Raw genomic sequence first — 11,998 nt, forward strand, 5'->3', positions numbered from 1 at the left:
TCTTGCAAAGGAACACAGGGCATATTAACCAAGATTTCCCAGAAACAGAGAAAAAGCTAGGGTTATCATTCCATCTCAAATATCTGAATTTCGTCCAAATGATAATGTGAAACCTTCAAATGATACAATCTATTAAAAACTGAGACACTGAAAGTCGAACTGATGTGCAGCTATTCGAAACAGCTGCTCCGGCAACGTCTCCTCGCATACCGACGTAATTAATCTAAGTCTTGTGACAAGTTCGATGTCTGCAGACTGCAGCCCCTCCAAAGCTATGCCACTCTTCGGGCATAGATTTCAGATGTAGACTTGAGTCTTCGCTGTGAGCTCTAAGACTGCCAAGAGTTCTGGGGCTGTTTGATCAAAACCTGTTTTTGCATCAATCTTGTCTTACAGGGATTTGTTTTGCTGATATGGTGTTTCCCAGTCTTTAATGGCCCTGCACCTGTCACTGTGGGGTGGGGAGGAGCTTCTACTGACAGATGAGTCCTCAGTGTACCTATGTTCAGTGATAAATGGGAAAAGCACAAGTTTGGATCCGGGTCTTCTCCTGGCCATCACCTGTGTCGGGTTCTGGGTCCCAGGAGCAAAATCTCTTACCGTACACTGCATGGCTGTTCCCTAAACTATTCCCAAGACACATGCCCAGCTTCACAAAACATTTTCCAAAGTCATCCCTGATTCCAGTCCTCTACCAGCCTGTAAAGCGCTGGTCACACTCATTCACACTGGCCAAATGGAGGTTGGAGGGTGGAGAGAGAGAAGGAGTGTAGCAGGGGAGAGTAGTTGAAGCTCCCACATCTTTGGATCCTTTCCTCTTATCCACCCCCACACCACCAAAATAGTTCCCACCCGCACCTAAAGACCCTCTCTACAAAGACTTCTAGGATCAAGAAATTCAGAGTCAGTTATCAGGAAGGCTGGAAAAAAATCAATCAATCAATGGTATTTACTGAACATTTACTGCATGCAGAACACAGTACCAAGCATTTGGGAACAACAGAAGTTAAGTTTGTTATGGGCAAGGAATGTGCTGGTTAATTGTTATATTATACTGTCTCAAGAGCATAGTACTGTACTCTGTGCACAGTAAATAAAGCATTCAATAAATACAATTGAATGAATGGACATGAATCCATACCATCAAAGAGATACCTCTTTACAGGGGGAGACGGACAATAAAATGTATTACAGATAAGACAGCGATCCCTCCTGTCCCCAATCCCTAAACTAGCTTTTGCTTCCATTCCTCCAAGCCATAAACCAATTCCATTGTGTCTGCCCCACTTCTTTCCCAAGGCTGTCCCAGCCCACTTGCATCCATGAGGATTTGAGGGGAAAGGGAAGGGAAGGGAAGGGAAGGGAAGGGAAGGGAAGGGAAGGGAAGGGAAGGGAAGGGAAGGGAAGGGAAGGGAAGGGAAGGGAAGGGAAGGGAAGGGAAGGGAAGGGAAGGGAAGGGAAGGGAAGGGAAGGGAAGGGAAGGGAAGGGAAGGGAAGGGAAGGGAAGGGAAGGATAGGAAAAAGGAAAAGAAAAGGAATGGAATGGAAAAAGAAACAGGAAGGAAAAAAGAATGGTAAGGAAAAAGGAAAGGAAAGGAGAAAGGTCAAAGGAGAAAGGGGAAAGGAATGAAAGTGGCTGTGTCATCCAGGTTTGGGTGGAACAAACCTGAGAAGTGGCTGAAGGCATCCAGGAGGTAAAGGCAGGACAGTTCTGCATTGGAAGGATCTGAGGGTAGGGTGGAGAAGGCTGTGTGCCTGTAAGCATGATGGTTGGGGGTACAAGTGCATACAACTGCAGGTTCAGAAGACATAGATGAGTTGGGCCGCCATGGGTGCCATTCTGGGAGCCTATGACAAACGGGAATGAATGTAAGAGTCAAATGGGGAAGACGAACAGAACAAGCAGTAGTGTTTTGGAGAGTCTGAATTATTTTATCCACCCTAAATAGAGTCCATTTTTGCCCAGAGATGGTTTAAAATGAAAACCGCAATGGGGCTGCCATCGTTTTCCAGACTGACATTCAACTCATCTCCCTCTAGACTTTAGACTCCTCATGGGCAGGGAATGTTTCTACCAACTGTTATATCATACTCTCCCAAGTGCTTAGTGCTGTGCTACGCAAACATTAAACGGTCAATAAATACAATTGATTGCTCTCCCAGTTCACATTGTTCTCAGCCACAGCTGATGGATTTTTGTTTGGTTTTGGGTTTTTTATGGTATTTGTTTATGCTTACTATGTGCCAGGCACTGTTCTAAGCTCTGGGGTAGATACAAGACATAGATTGGATGTTCACGGTTCCTGTCCCACACGGGGCTCACAGTCTCAACCTCCATTTTTCAGGTGAGGTAACTGAGACACAGAGAAGTGAAGTGACATGCCCAAGGTCACACAGCGGATAAGTGGCGGAATCGGAATTAGAACCTAGGTCCTTCTGACTGTCAGACCCGTGCTCTATCTACTAGACATTCAAGTATCCTCCAGAGAGTGAGCTCAGGCCGGGGTCATCTGCTATTGTAGGTGGGTTAAGTTAAGTTAAGCAGTTAGCAGGGTAAAATCTGAACCTACAGGCCTTTTTTTAATGGTATTTGTTCAGGACTTACTATGTGCCAGGTCCTGTACTAAGCCTTGGGATGCATACAAGATTGGATACACTCCATGTCCCATATGTGGCTCACAGTCTCAAGCCCCATATTTAATAATAATGTTGGTATTTGTTAAGCGCTTACTATGTGCCGAGCACTGTTCTAAGCGCTGGGGTAGACACAGGGGAATCAGGTTGTCCCACGTACCAATGAGATAACTGAGACACAGAAAAGTTAAATGACTTGCCCAAGGTCATATAACAGACAAGTGGTAGAGGCAGGATTAGAACCCAGGTCCTCTGACTCACAGGCCTGTGAAGTTCCACTAGGCTCTGTTGCTTCCCAGGCTTTAACTGGGCTCTGCTTGATTTCTAGGGCTAGAGAAGGATGATGATTGCCCCATTCATCGTGATTGTTTTTCCAAGAGAGGAAGATCGGCCGCTGGTTTGTTTTTTTAACGAAACAGCCTTTTCAGTGGAGCCCATTATGAATCCCACATTTTTCAAGCTGTCTCAAAGCTTATTTTATGTTGGCATATTTCAAAGCTCCCAAGCTCCTGGCTCAAGCAGTGCCACAGAGAGAAGGCATTCAAAATGAAAGGAGAGTCAGCAGTCATGAACATGACCTCACAACCATTAAAAAAAAATCTTTGTGGAATCCCGCATTTTATCATCCTTCTGGTTACAAATCATCTGTGCTCATGATATGTGATCCAGGGGGAGATACTTGTGTAAACCAGGAGACAGAGGTTACTGCGGTACATTAGAATTTGCCCGTTTTTTCTTCTGACCCCAGAAGGTAGGAAGAAGAGATGCTAAAGAACGGGAAAGTGTTCATTAAATATTAGTTGACAGTAATGGTGATGATGAAAATGACGAACAGCTGGGTTACCTTGAATCAGAATTTCTGTTTAATGGTAAGTGCTTCTTGCCAGATAAAAAGCTGCTCTATGGATTACATTGCATCATCCCTCTCACTCTCAACAATTGAACCCACGTGTCTGCACAGAGAAAGCCACAGGATTTTCCCTACATTAAGGAGCTTGAACTGGGAGGAATGAGCCCTAAGACTCAGTCTCCGCCAGCACCAGGGAAGGAAGTGAATGTAATAATAATGATAGTTTTTGTTGAGCACTTATTGATACCCAAATCTACATCTCCTCCCCTGTTCTCTCGTGCTCCCTCCAGGCTTGCAACTTCTCCTGCTTTCAGGACATCTCCACCTAGATGTCCTTCTGCCACCTAAAACTCAACATGTCCAAGACTGAACTCCTTATCTTCCTTTCCAAACCCTCTCCTCCCCCTGACTTTTCCATCACTGTGGACGGCACTACCATCCTTCCCGTCTCACAAGCCCGCAACCGTGGTGTCATCCTTGACTCCACTCTATCATTCACCCCGCATATCCAATCGGTCACCAAAACCTGCCGGTCTCACCTTCATAACGTCACCAAGATCCGCCCTTTCCTCTCCATCCAAACCGCTACCACGTGAGTACAGTCATTCATCGTATCCTGACTGGATTACTGCATCAGCATCCTTTCTGATTTCCCAACCTCCTGTCTCTCCCTGCTTCAGTCTATACTTTGCTGCCCAGATTACCTTTCTACAGGAACGTTCTGGGCATGTCACCGCCCTCCTCAAAACTCTCACTCCCCTCCTCAAAACTCTCCAGTGGTTGCCGATCAACCTCCGTATCAAGCAAAAACTCTTGACTATTGGCTTCGAAGCTCTCCATCACCTTGACCCCTCCTACCTCACCTCCCTTCTCTCCTTCTACAATCCAGCCCACGCACGCTGCTCCTCTGCCGCTAACCTCCTCACTGGGCCTCGTTCTCACCTGTCCCGCCGTCAACCCCTGGCCCAAGTCCTACCTGGAATGCCCTCCCTCCTCACATCCGCCAAACTAGCTCTCTTCCCCCTTAAAAGCCCTACTGAGAGCTCACCTCCTCCAAGAGGCCTTCCCAGACTGATCCTCCCTTTTCCTCTGCTCCCCCTCTCCTCCCCATTGCTCTCACTCGCTCCCTCTGCTCTATCCCCCTCCCTGCCCAACAGCACTTGTGTGAATATTTATACATATTTGTACATGTTTATAATTCTATTTATTTTATTGATGATGTGTATATATCTATAATTCTATTTATTTATATTGATGCTATTGATGCCTGTTTACTTGTTTTGATGTCTGTCTCCCCCCTTCTAGACTGTGAGCTCGTTGTGGACAGGGATTGTCTCCATTTGTTGCTGAATTCTACTTTTCAAGCGCTAAGTACAGTGCTCTGTACACAATAAGAGCTCATTAAATAAAATAGAATGAATGAATGAACTTATTATGTGCCAAACACTGTACTGAGCGCTTGTGTAGATTCAAGATAATCAGTCCCCATATGACGCTCACAGTCTAAGTAGGACAGAGAACAGATACTGAATCTCCATTTTGCAGATGAGGAAACTGTGGAGCGGTGAAGTGACTTGCACAAGGTCACACAGCAGGGAGGCGGCAGACCCGAGATTAGAATCCAGGTTCTCTGACTCTCAGGACTCTGCTCTTCACTCTAGACACTACGTGGCTTCTCTGTGCTTACACACAGCTGCAGGGAGAGCGGCCAGGAGCCAGGAACTTGAATTCATTTGGGAATGGGAGAAAGTCAAAACTGATGAAGCGTTAACTACCCAAACTAAATATTTCAGATGCTCCGGTCGTTGTGACTCAGTATCGGAGCCACTTCCCATCTGTTTTTCTTATGTAGGTGTGTCTTTTAGTGGTGAGCGTTCTGTCTGCTAACTTTCATTCTATTTTTTCCTCAGCCCAGTTAAGGGTGCCCAATTGACCGTGATGATGATGACAGAGAAAGGAAGATGGAACTAGCCAATCTTTGTAGCCTCTGAGTAGATCACCAGGCACGGGCAGGTTATGAAATTCACTGAGGAAAAAGCAAGATTCAAAATCACTTCCATGGTTTCAAAGCTTTGCCTCTCAATTCCTGTGTAACTTCAGCCTTGGACCTTGGAAAATAATAATAATAATTGTGGTAGTGGTTAAGCACTTACTGTGACAGACGGTGCACTAAGCTCTGGGGTGGACACAAATAAATCGGACTGGACACAGCCCCTCTCCCACATGGGGCTCACAGTCTAAAACCTTATTTTACAGAGGAGGGAACTGAGGCAGAGAGAAGTGAAGTGACCTGCCCGGGGTCACAGAGCAGACAAGTGGCAGAGCCGGGATTAGAACCTATGACCTTCTGACTCCCAGGCCCGTGCTCTATCCACTAGGCCATGCTGCTTCTATAATTGCTACCTTGGGCCTGTAAGAAATCATAAGCCTACAGTGCAACCCCTGGTCCTTAAAGACACTGACCCATAACACTTGTAAACTTTAACTGTGATCTATCGCGCTCACTAGCCCCACTACTTCTGCCCACATCAGAGAGATAACACAACCCAGTAATCCTCCAAATTTCTGTCCCAGACTGACTGATTTTACCGATGGCACTTTACTTACCTGTGCCTCAGTTTCCTCATCTGCAAAATGGGGATACAATACTGTTCTCCCTCCTATCTGGACTGTGAGCCTTATGTGAGACTTGATTATCTCGTATCTTCCCCAGTGCTCGGCATAAAGTAGCAGCTTAACAAGTACTGCAATTATTATCTTGGCCTGTCAATGGTATTTACTGAGCGGTTACTATGTGCAGAGCACTGTACGAAGTGCATGGGAGAGTACAGTACAACAATAAATAGACACATTTTCTGCCCTCAACAAGCCTGTGAGATCACTCACCTGAAAGCAGCTGACGACCCAGGTCCTGACCACAGAGTCAAACTCTCCCACGTCAGCTGATCCCCTGAAGGTGATGCTGATTTAAAGTTGCACACAAGAGGCATTAGGTCCAAATAAAACTTTAGCTTTACTCCCCCAGAAGACACAGGTTCAGAATCAGCATGGTATAGTGGATAGAGCATGGGCCGGGGAGTCAGAAGGTCATGGCTTCTAATCCCGGCCCTGCCACTTATCTGCTGTGTGAACTTGGGTGAGTGACTTCACTTCTCTTGGCCTCAATTCCCTCATCTGTAAAATGGGGATTGAGAGTTTGAGCCCCACATGGGACAGGGACTGTGTCCAACCCAATTTACTTGTATCCACCCCAAGGCTTAGTACAGTGCCTGGCACATAGTAAGCACTTAACAAATGCCATCATCATCATCATTATTATTATTATCGGGGGCATTAGGTCAGAATAAAACTTCAACTTTACTCCCCCGGTAGGCACAAGTTCAGTATCACCAATGCAGAAACATCTCTCTAGGTTTTTGTTTGTTTTATATGGTATTTGTTAAGCATTTACTATGTGCCAGGCACTGTTCTAAGCACTGGGATAGATGCAAGGTAATCAGGTTGCACACAGTCCCTGTCCCACACTGGACTCACAGTCTTAATCCCCCTTTTACAGAGGAGGTATCTGAGACACAGAGAAGTGACTGCCCAAGGTCACACAGCAGAAAAGTGGTAGAGGCAGGATTGGAACCCAGCTCCTTCTGAGTCCCTAGCCCACGTTCTATCCAGTAGGACATGCTGCTTTAGTACTAGGTCAAGCTCTACAGAGGCTCCACTCCTAGAGTCCCAAGACGGTGCCTAGAGAACAGATAACATTTTCCTGAGTAAAGATGAACCCTTTCACTGGATATTGGAAATCCCTCATCCACTCACCAGGGTTTCTGTGGGTTCCTTCCAATCAGACCCAATTGACTCACAATGACGTCTTTTTCCACCCTCTAAAGAGTTTCCTGAGTCTCTCTTTTCCCATTCTTGGAAGTGGGCCACCTCACCTTGCCTGCCTCACACTGAAGTTTATTGGCTTTGATTCTGTTACCCTGAGGCCCTAGCAGATGGGCAATATGCAAATCAATAGGGGTGCTGGAACACCAGGTCAAATATCCAATCGGTTTAGTCATCAGTTGACAGTTAAAAAAAAAAAAGCTTACTAGTCCCCATTACATAAATAAACTTAATCTCACTTAAAACAACCCCAAAGTAGTGACAGACCAACAGGAATAAATCCACTTTATTGGCCTCCATTCCCATGGACTGAGGTAAAGACCTATAGGGCTGATCAGAACAGTAGATGGCAATCAATCAATCCTATTTTTGAAGCACTTACTCTGTTCAGAGCACGCTTGGAAAGTTATTCCCCTGCCTACAATACAGCTCTGTTCCTCTGCTTTGCCTGGTGCGTTTACTGGGGCCCACGGTCACGAGAGTGGTTGAACACAAGTTGTAATTCTGCCACAGTCATGGCTAAACAGCTACCTACACTTCAGGGAAGCATCCATTCCCATGTAACTAATACTTATAATAGTAATAATAATAGTATTTCTTAAGTCTTTACTAGGTGTCAAGCACTGTTCTGAGCGCTGGGGTAGAAATAAGCTAATCAGGTTGGACACAGTCCCTGTCCCACTTGGAGCTCACAGTCTTAATCCCCATTTTACAGATAAGGGAACTGAGGCATAGAGAAGTGAAGTGACTTGCCTAAGGTCACACAACAGACAAGTGGCAGAGCCGGAATTAGAACCCAGGTCCTTCTGACTCCCAGACCCAGACTGTATCCACAGGGTCTTAATTCTCCTCCCCTCCTGGGTTTAGGCTTTGATAATAACGTTGGTATTTGTTAAGCGCTTACTATGTGCCGAGCACTGTTCTAAGCACTGGGATAGATACAGGGTAATCAGGTCCCATGCGGGGCTCACAGTCTTAATCCCCATTTTCCAGATGAGGTAACTGAGGCACAGAGAAGTTAAGTGACTTGCCCAAAGCCACACAGCTAACAAGCGGCGGAGCCGGGATTCGAACCCATGACCTCTGACTCCCAAGCCCGGGCTCTTTCCACTGAGCCACGCTGCTTTGATCAATCCATTTATTTATTGAGCATTTACTAGTGCAGAGCACTGTACTAAGCACTTGAGAAAGTACAATGTAACAGAACTGGAAGACACATTCCCAGCCTACGAGTTCACAGTCTAAAGGGAGGAATAGGTATGAATAAAAATAAATTGCAGATATGTACGTAAGTGCTGTAGGGCTGAGGGAAGGGTGAATAAAGGGTGAAAATCACTTAAGTGAGGGCTTAGTCGGGGAAGGTCTCTTGGAGGAGATGTGTTTTTAATAAGGTTTTGAAGGAGGGGAGAGTGATCATCTGTCAGAGAAGAGGAGGGAGGGAGTTCCAGGCCAGAGGCAAGACATGGGGGAGAGGTTGGTGGCGACATAGATGAGATGGAGGTACAGTGAGGAGGTTGCAATAAAGGAGTTTAGTGTGAGGGCTGGGGTGTAGCAGAAGAAGCAGACAAGCAGCGTGGCTCAGTGGAAAGAGCCCAGGCTTGGGAGTCAGAGGTCATGGGTTCGAATCTCTGCTTGGCCACTTGTCAGCTGTGTGACTGTGGGCAACTCACTTAACATCTCTGCGCCTCAGTGACCTCATCTGTAAAATGGGGAGGAAGACTGTGAGCCTCACGTGGGACAACCTCATTCCCTTGTATCTACCCCAGCGCTTAGAGCAGTGCTCTGCACGTAGTAAACGCTTAACAAATGCCAGCATTATTATTACCCTGTATCCACCCCAGCACTTAGAACAGTGCTCTGCATATAGTAAGCACTTAACAAATACCAACATTATTATTATTATTAGGAAAGCGGGGAGGCAGGGTAGGTAAGGGCAAGGTGATTGAGCGTTAGTTTTAAAGCCGATGGTAAGGAGTTTATGTTTGATGTGGAGAAGGATGAGCAATAATCAATCCGAGCACTGTACTAGCACTTGGAAGAGTACAATACAACGGAATTAGCAGTCATGGAACCACTGAAGGTTCTTGAGGAGTGGGGAAACAAGGACTGAATATTTCTGTAGAAAAATAATCTGGGCAGCAGAGTGAAGTATGGACTGGAGTGGGGAGAGGCAGGGGACAGGGAAGTCAACAAGGAGGCTGACGCAGTAATCAAAGCGGGTTAGGGTAAATGGTTGGATTAACATGGAGCGGTTTGGGTGGAGAGGAAAGGGTAGATTTTAGTGATGTTATGAAAGTTGAACAGACAGGATTTGGTGATCAGGCATAATCCCAGCCAGTGGGGATAGAACAAGGAGAGGGGCAGGTTGGGGGATGGGGTACCTCAAAGCACTTTGGGGGGTTAAACAGGATCCAGTGACGAATCCGTGCCTGACTGCCACGATTCAATCTTTCCAAATATCCAGAAAAAGCCAGTAATTTCAATAGCCTGGAGGAGTCTTCTCAGAATGGCTACCTACCTCTATTATGGACCTCCAGCCCCATAGATAATAATAATAATAACAATTCTGGTACTTGTCATTCATTCATTCATTCAATAGTATTTATTGAGCGCTTACTATGTGCAGGGCACTGTACTAAGCGCTTGGAATGTACAAATCGGTAACAGATAGAGACAGTCCCTGCCCTTTGACGGGTTTACGGTCTAATTGGGGGAGACGGACAGACAAGAACAATGGCAATAAATAGAATCAAGGGGAAGAACATCTCATTAAAACAATAGCAAATAAATAGAATCAGGGTGATGTACATCTCATTAACAAAATAAATAGGGTAATGAAGATATATACAGTTGAGCGGATGAGTACAGTGCTGAGGGGATGGGATGGGATGGGAGAAGAGGAGGAGCAGAGGGAAAGGGGGGAGAAGAGGGTTTAGCTGCGGCGAGGTGAAGGGGCAGGTAGAGGGAGCAGAGGGAAAAGAGGAGCTCTGTCTGGGAAGGCCTCTTGGAGGAGGTGAGCTTTAAGTAGGGTTTTGAAGTTAAGCGCTTACTGTGTGCCAGACACTGTACTAAGCACAGAATACAATATAAGTGAATACAGAGAAGCAGCGTGGCTCAGTGGAAAGAGCACAGGCTTTGGAGTCAGAGGTCACGGGTTTGAATCCCGGCTCGGCCACTTGTCAGCTGTGTGACTTTGGGCAAGTCATTTCACTTCTCGGTGCCTCAGTTCCCTCATCTGTAAAATGGGGATGAAGACTGTGAGCCCCACGTGGGACAACCTCATTCCCCTGTGTCGACCCCAGCGCTTAGAACAGTGCTCGGCACATAGTAAGCGCTTAACAAATACCACCATTATTATTATTATTACAAGCAAATTGGGTTGGACACAGTCCCTGTCCCACATGGGGCTCAAATCTTAATCTTCATTTTACAGATGAGGGCATGGAGGTACAGAAAAGCGAGGGGACTTGCCCAGTGTCACACAGCAGGCAAGTAGCAGAGCAGGGATTAAAACCCATGACCTTCTGACTCCCAGACCCGTGCTCTACCCACAGTGCCATGCTGCTTCCCTCAGTGCCATGCTGTTTCCATTTATGACAATGCTGGCATGCTCTCTGTGGGTTTTCGAAAAGATCGATGCACAAATAGCAATCGCAATGCAAGATGATGTCTTTGAGAGTTTCAGGACCTACCAACGCTGTGGCCGAGTCTTCCTCTGGCAGGAGGCAGGAGGCCTTTGCTCAGAACTGGGCTGGGAATGTGTCTGTTTATTGTTGTATTGTACTCTCCCACGTGCTTGGTACAGTGCTTTGCACACAGTAAGCACTCAATAAATATGATTGAATGAATGAATGAATGACCCCTCATTTCTGACGTTGGCAAGCCCCAGCAGGATCAGTGATGATAATTATGGCATTTGTTAAGTGCTTACTATGTGCCACACACTGTTCTAAGCAGGGGGCAGATATAAGTTAATCAGGTTGGCTCACAGTCTTAATCCCCATTTTACAGGTGAGGTAACGGAGGCCCAGAGAAGTGAAGTGACATGCTCAAGGTCACACAGCAGACATGTGGCAGACCCAGTATTAGAACCCAGGTCCTTCTGTGTCCAAGGCCCATGGTCTACCCACCAAACCACACTGTTTCTCCAGACCAGACAGACAATCATATTTGTTGAGGGGTTTCTGTGTGCAGCACCTCTCAAGGTCGCACTTGGAGAGTTTCCAGTACTCTACCAGTCTCAACTACGCGAGGGAGAGTCAAGCAGAGGCCTATCCATTCCATTCCTAGCTTGGCCAGTGGCTAGTGAGTTGAAGACAATCTACTCCAAGTCAAAACTCACCCGTGCTGGGCAGCAGCGGCTTGGGAGGGAGTCGAGGGCGGAGGCTCAGGTCTACTGCGCGGAAGGAGGCAATGATAGACCGCTTCCGAATTTTTCCAAGAAAACTCTATGGATCCACAAATGGAACGATTGCAGATGGAGGTGGGGCGTTCTGGGAGAGACGTGTCCATGGTGTCGCTATGGGTCGGACACAACTGTGTGCAGACCACTGTACTAAGCACTTGGGAGAGTACACTACAGTGATACAGAGACGGTTTCCTCATCTGTAAAATGGAGATTTGATAATTGTG

General features: G+C 46.5%; 1 non-coding gene across 1 annotated transcript; it reads left to right on the top strand.

The window, feature by feature from the left end:
* The first annotated feature begins 11,560 nt into the window (after window positions 1–11,560).
* On the top strand, window positions 11,561–11,698 carry LOC114811971. Its single transcript, XR_003759665.1, has one exon. It is a non-coding gene; the product is annotated as a small nucleolar RNA SNORA7 (small nucleolar RNA).
* Window positions 11,699–11,998: the final 300 nt, after the last annotated feature.

This window comes from Ornithorhynchus anatinus, chromosome 4 (assembly GCF_004115215.2).
Source record: "Ornithorhynchus anatinus isolate Pmale09 chromosome 4, mOrnAna1.pri.v4, whole genome shotgun sequence".
Classification (NCBI taxonomy): Eukaryota; Metazoa; Chordata; class Mammalia; order Monotremata; family Ornithorhynchidae; genus Ornithorhynchus; species Ornithorhynchus anatinus.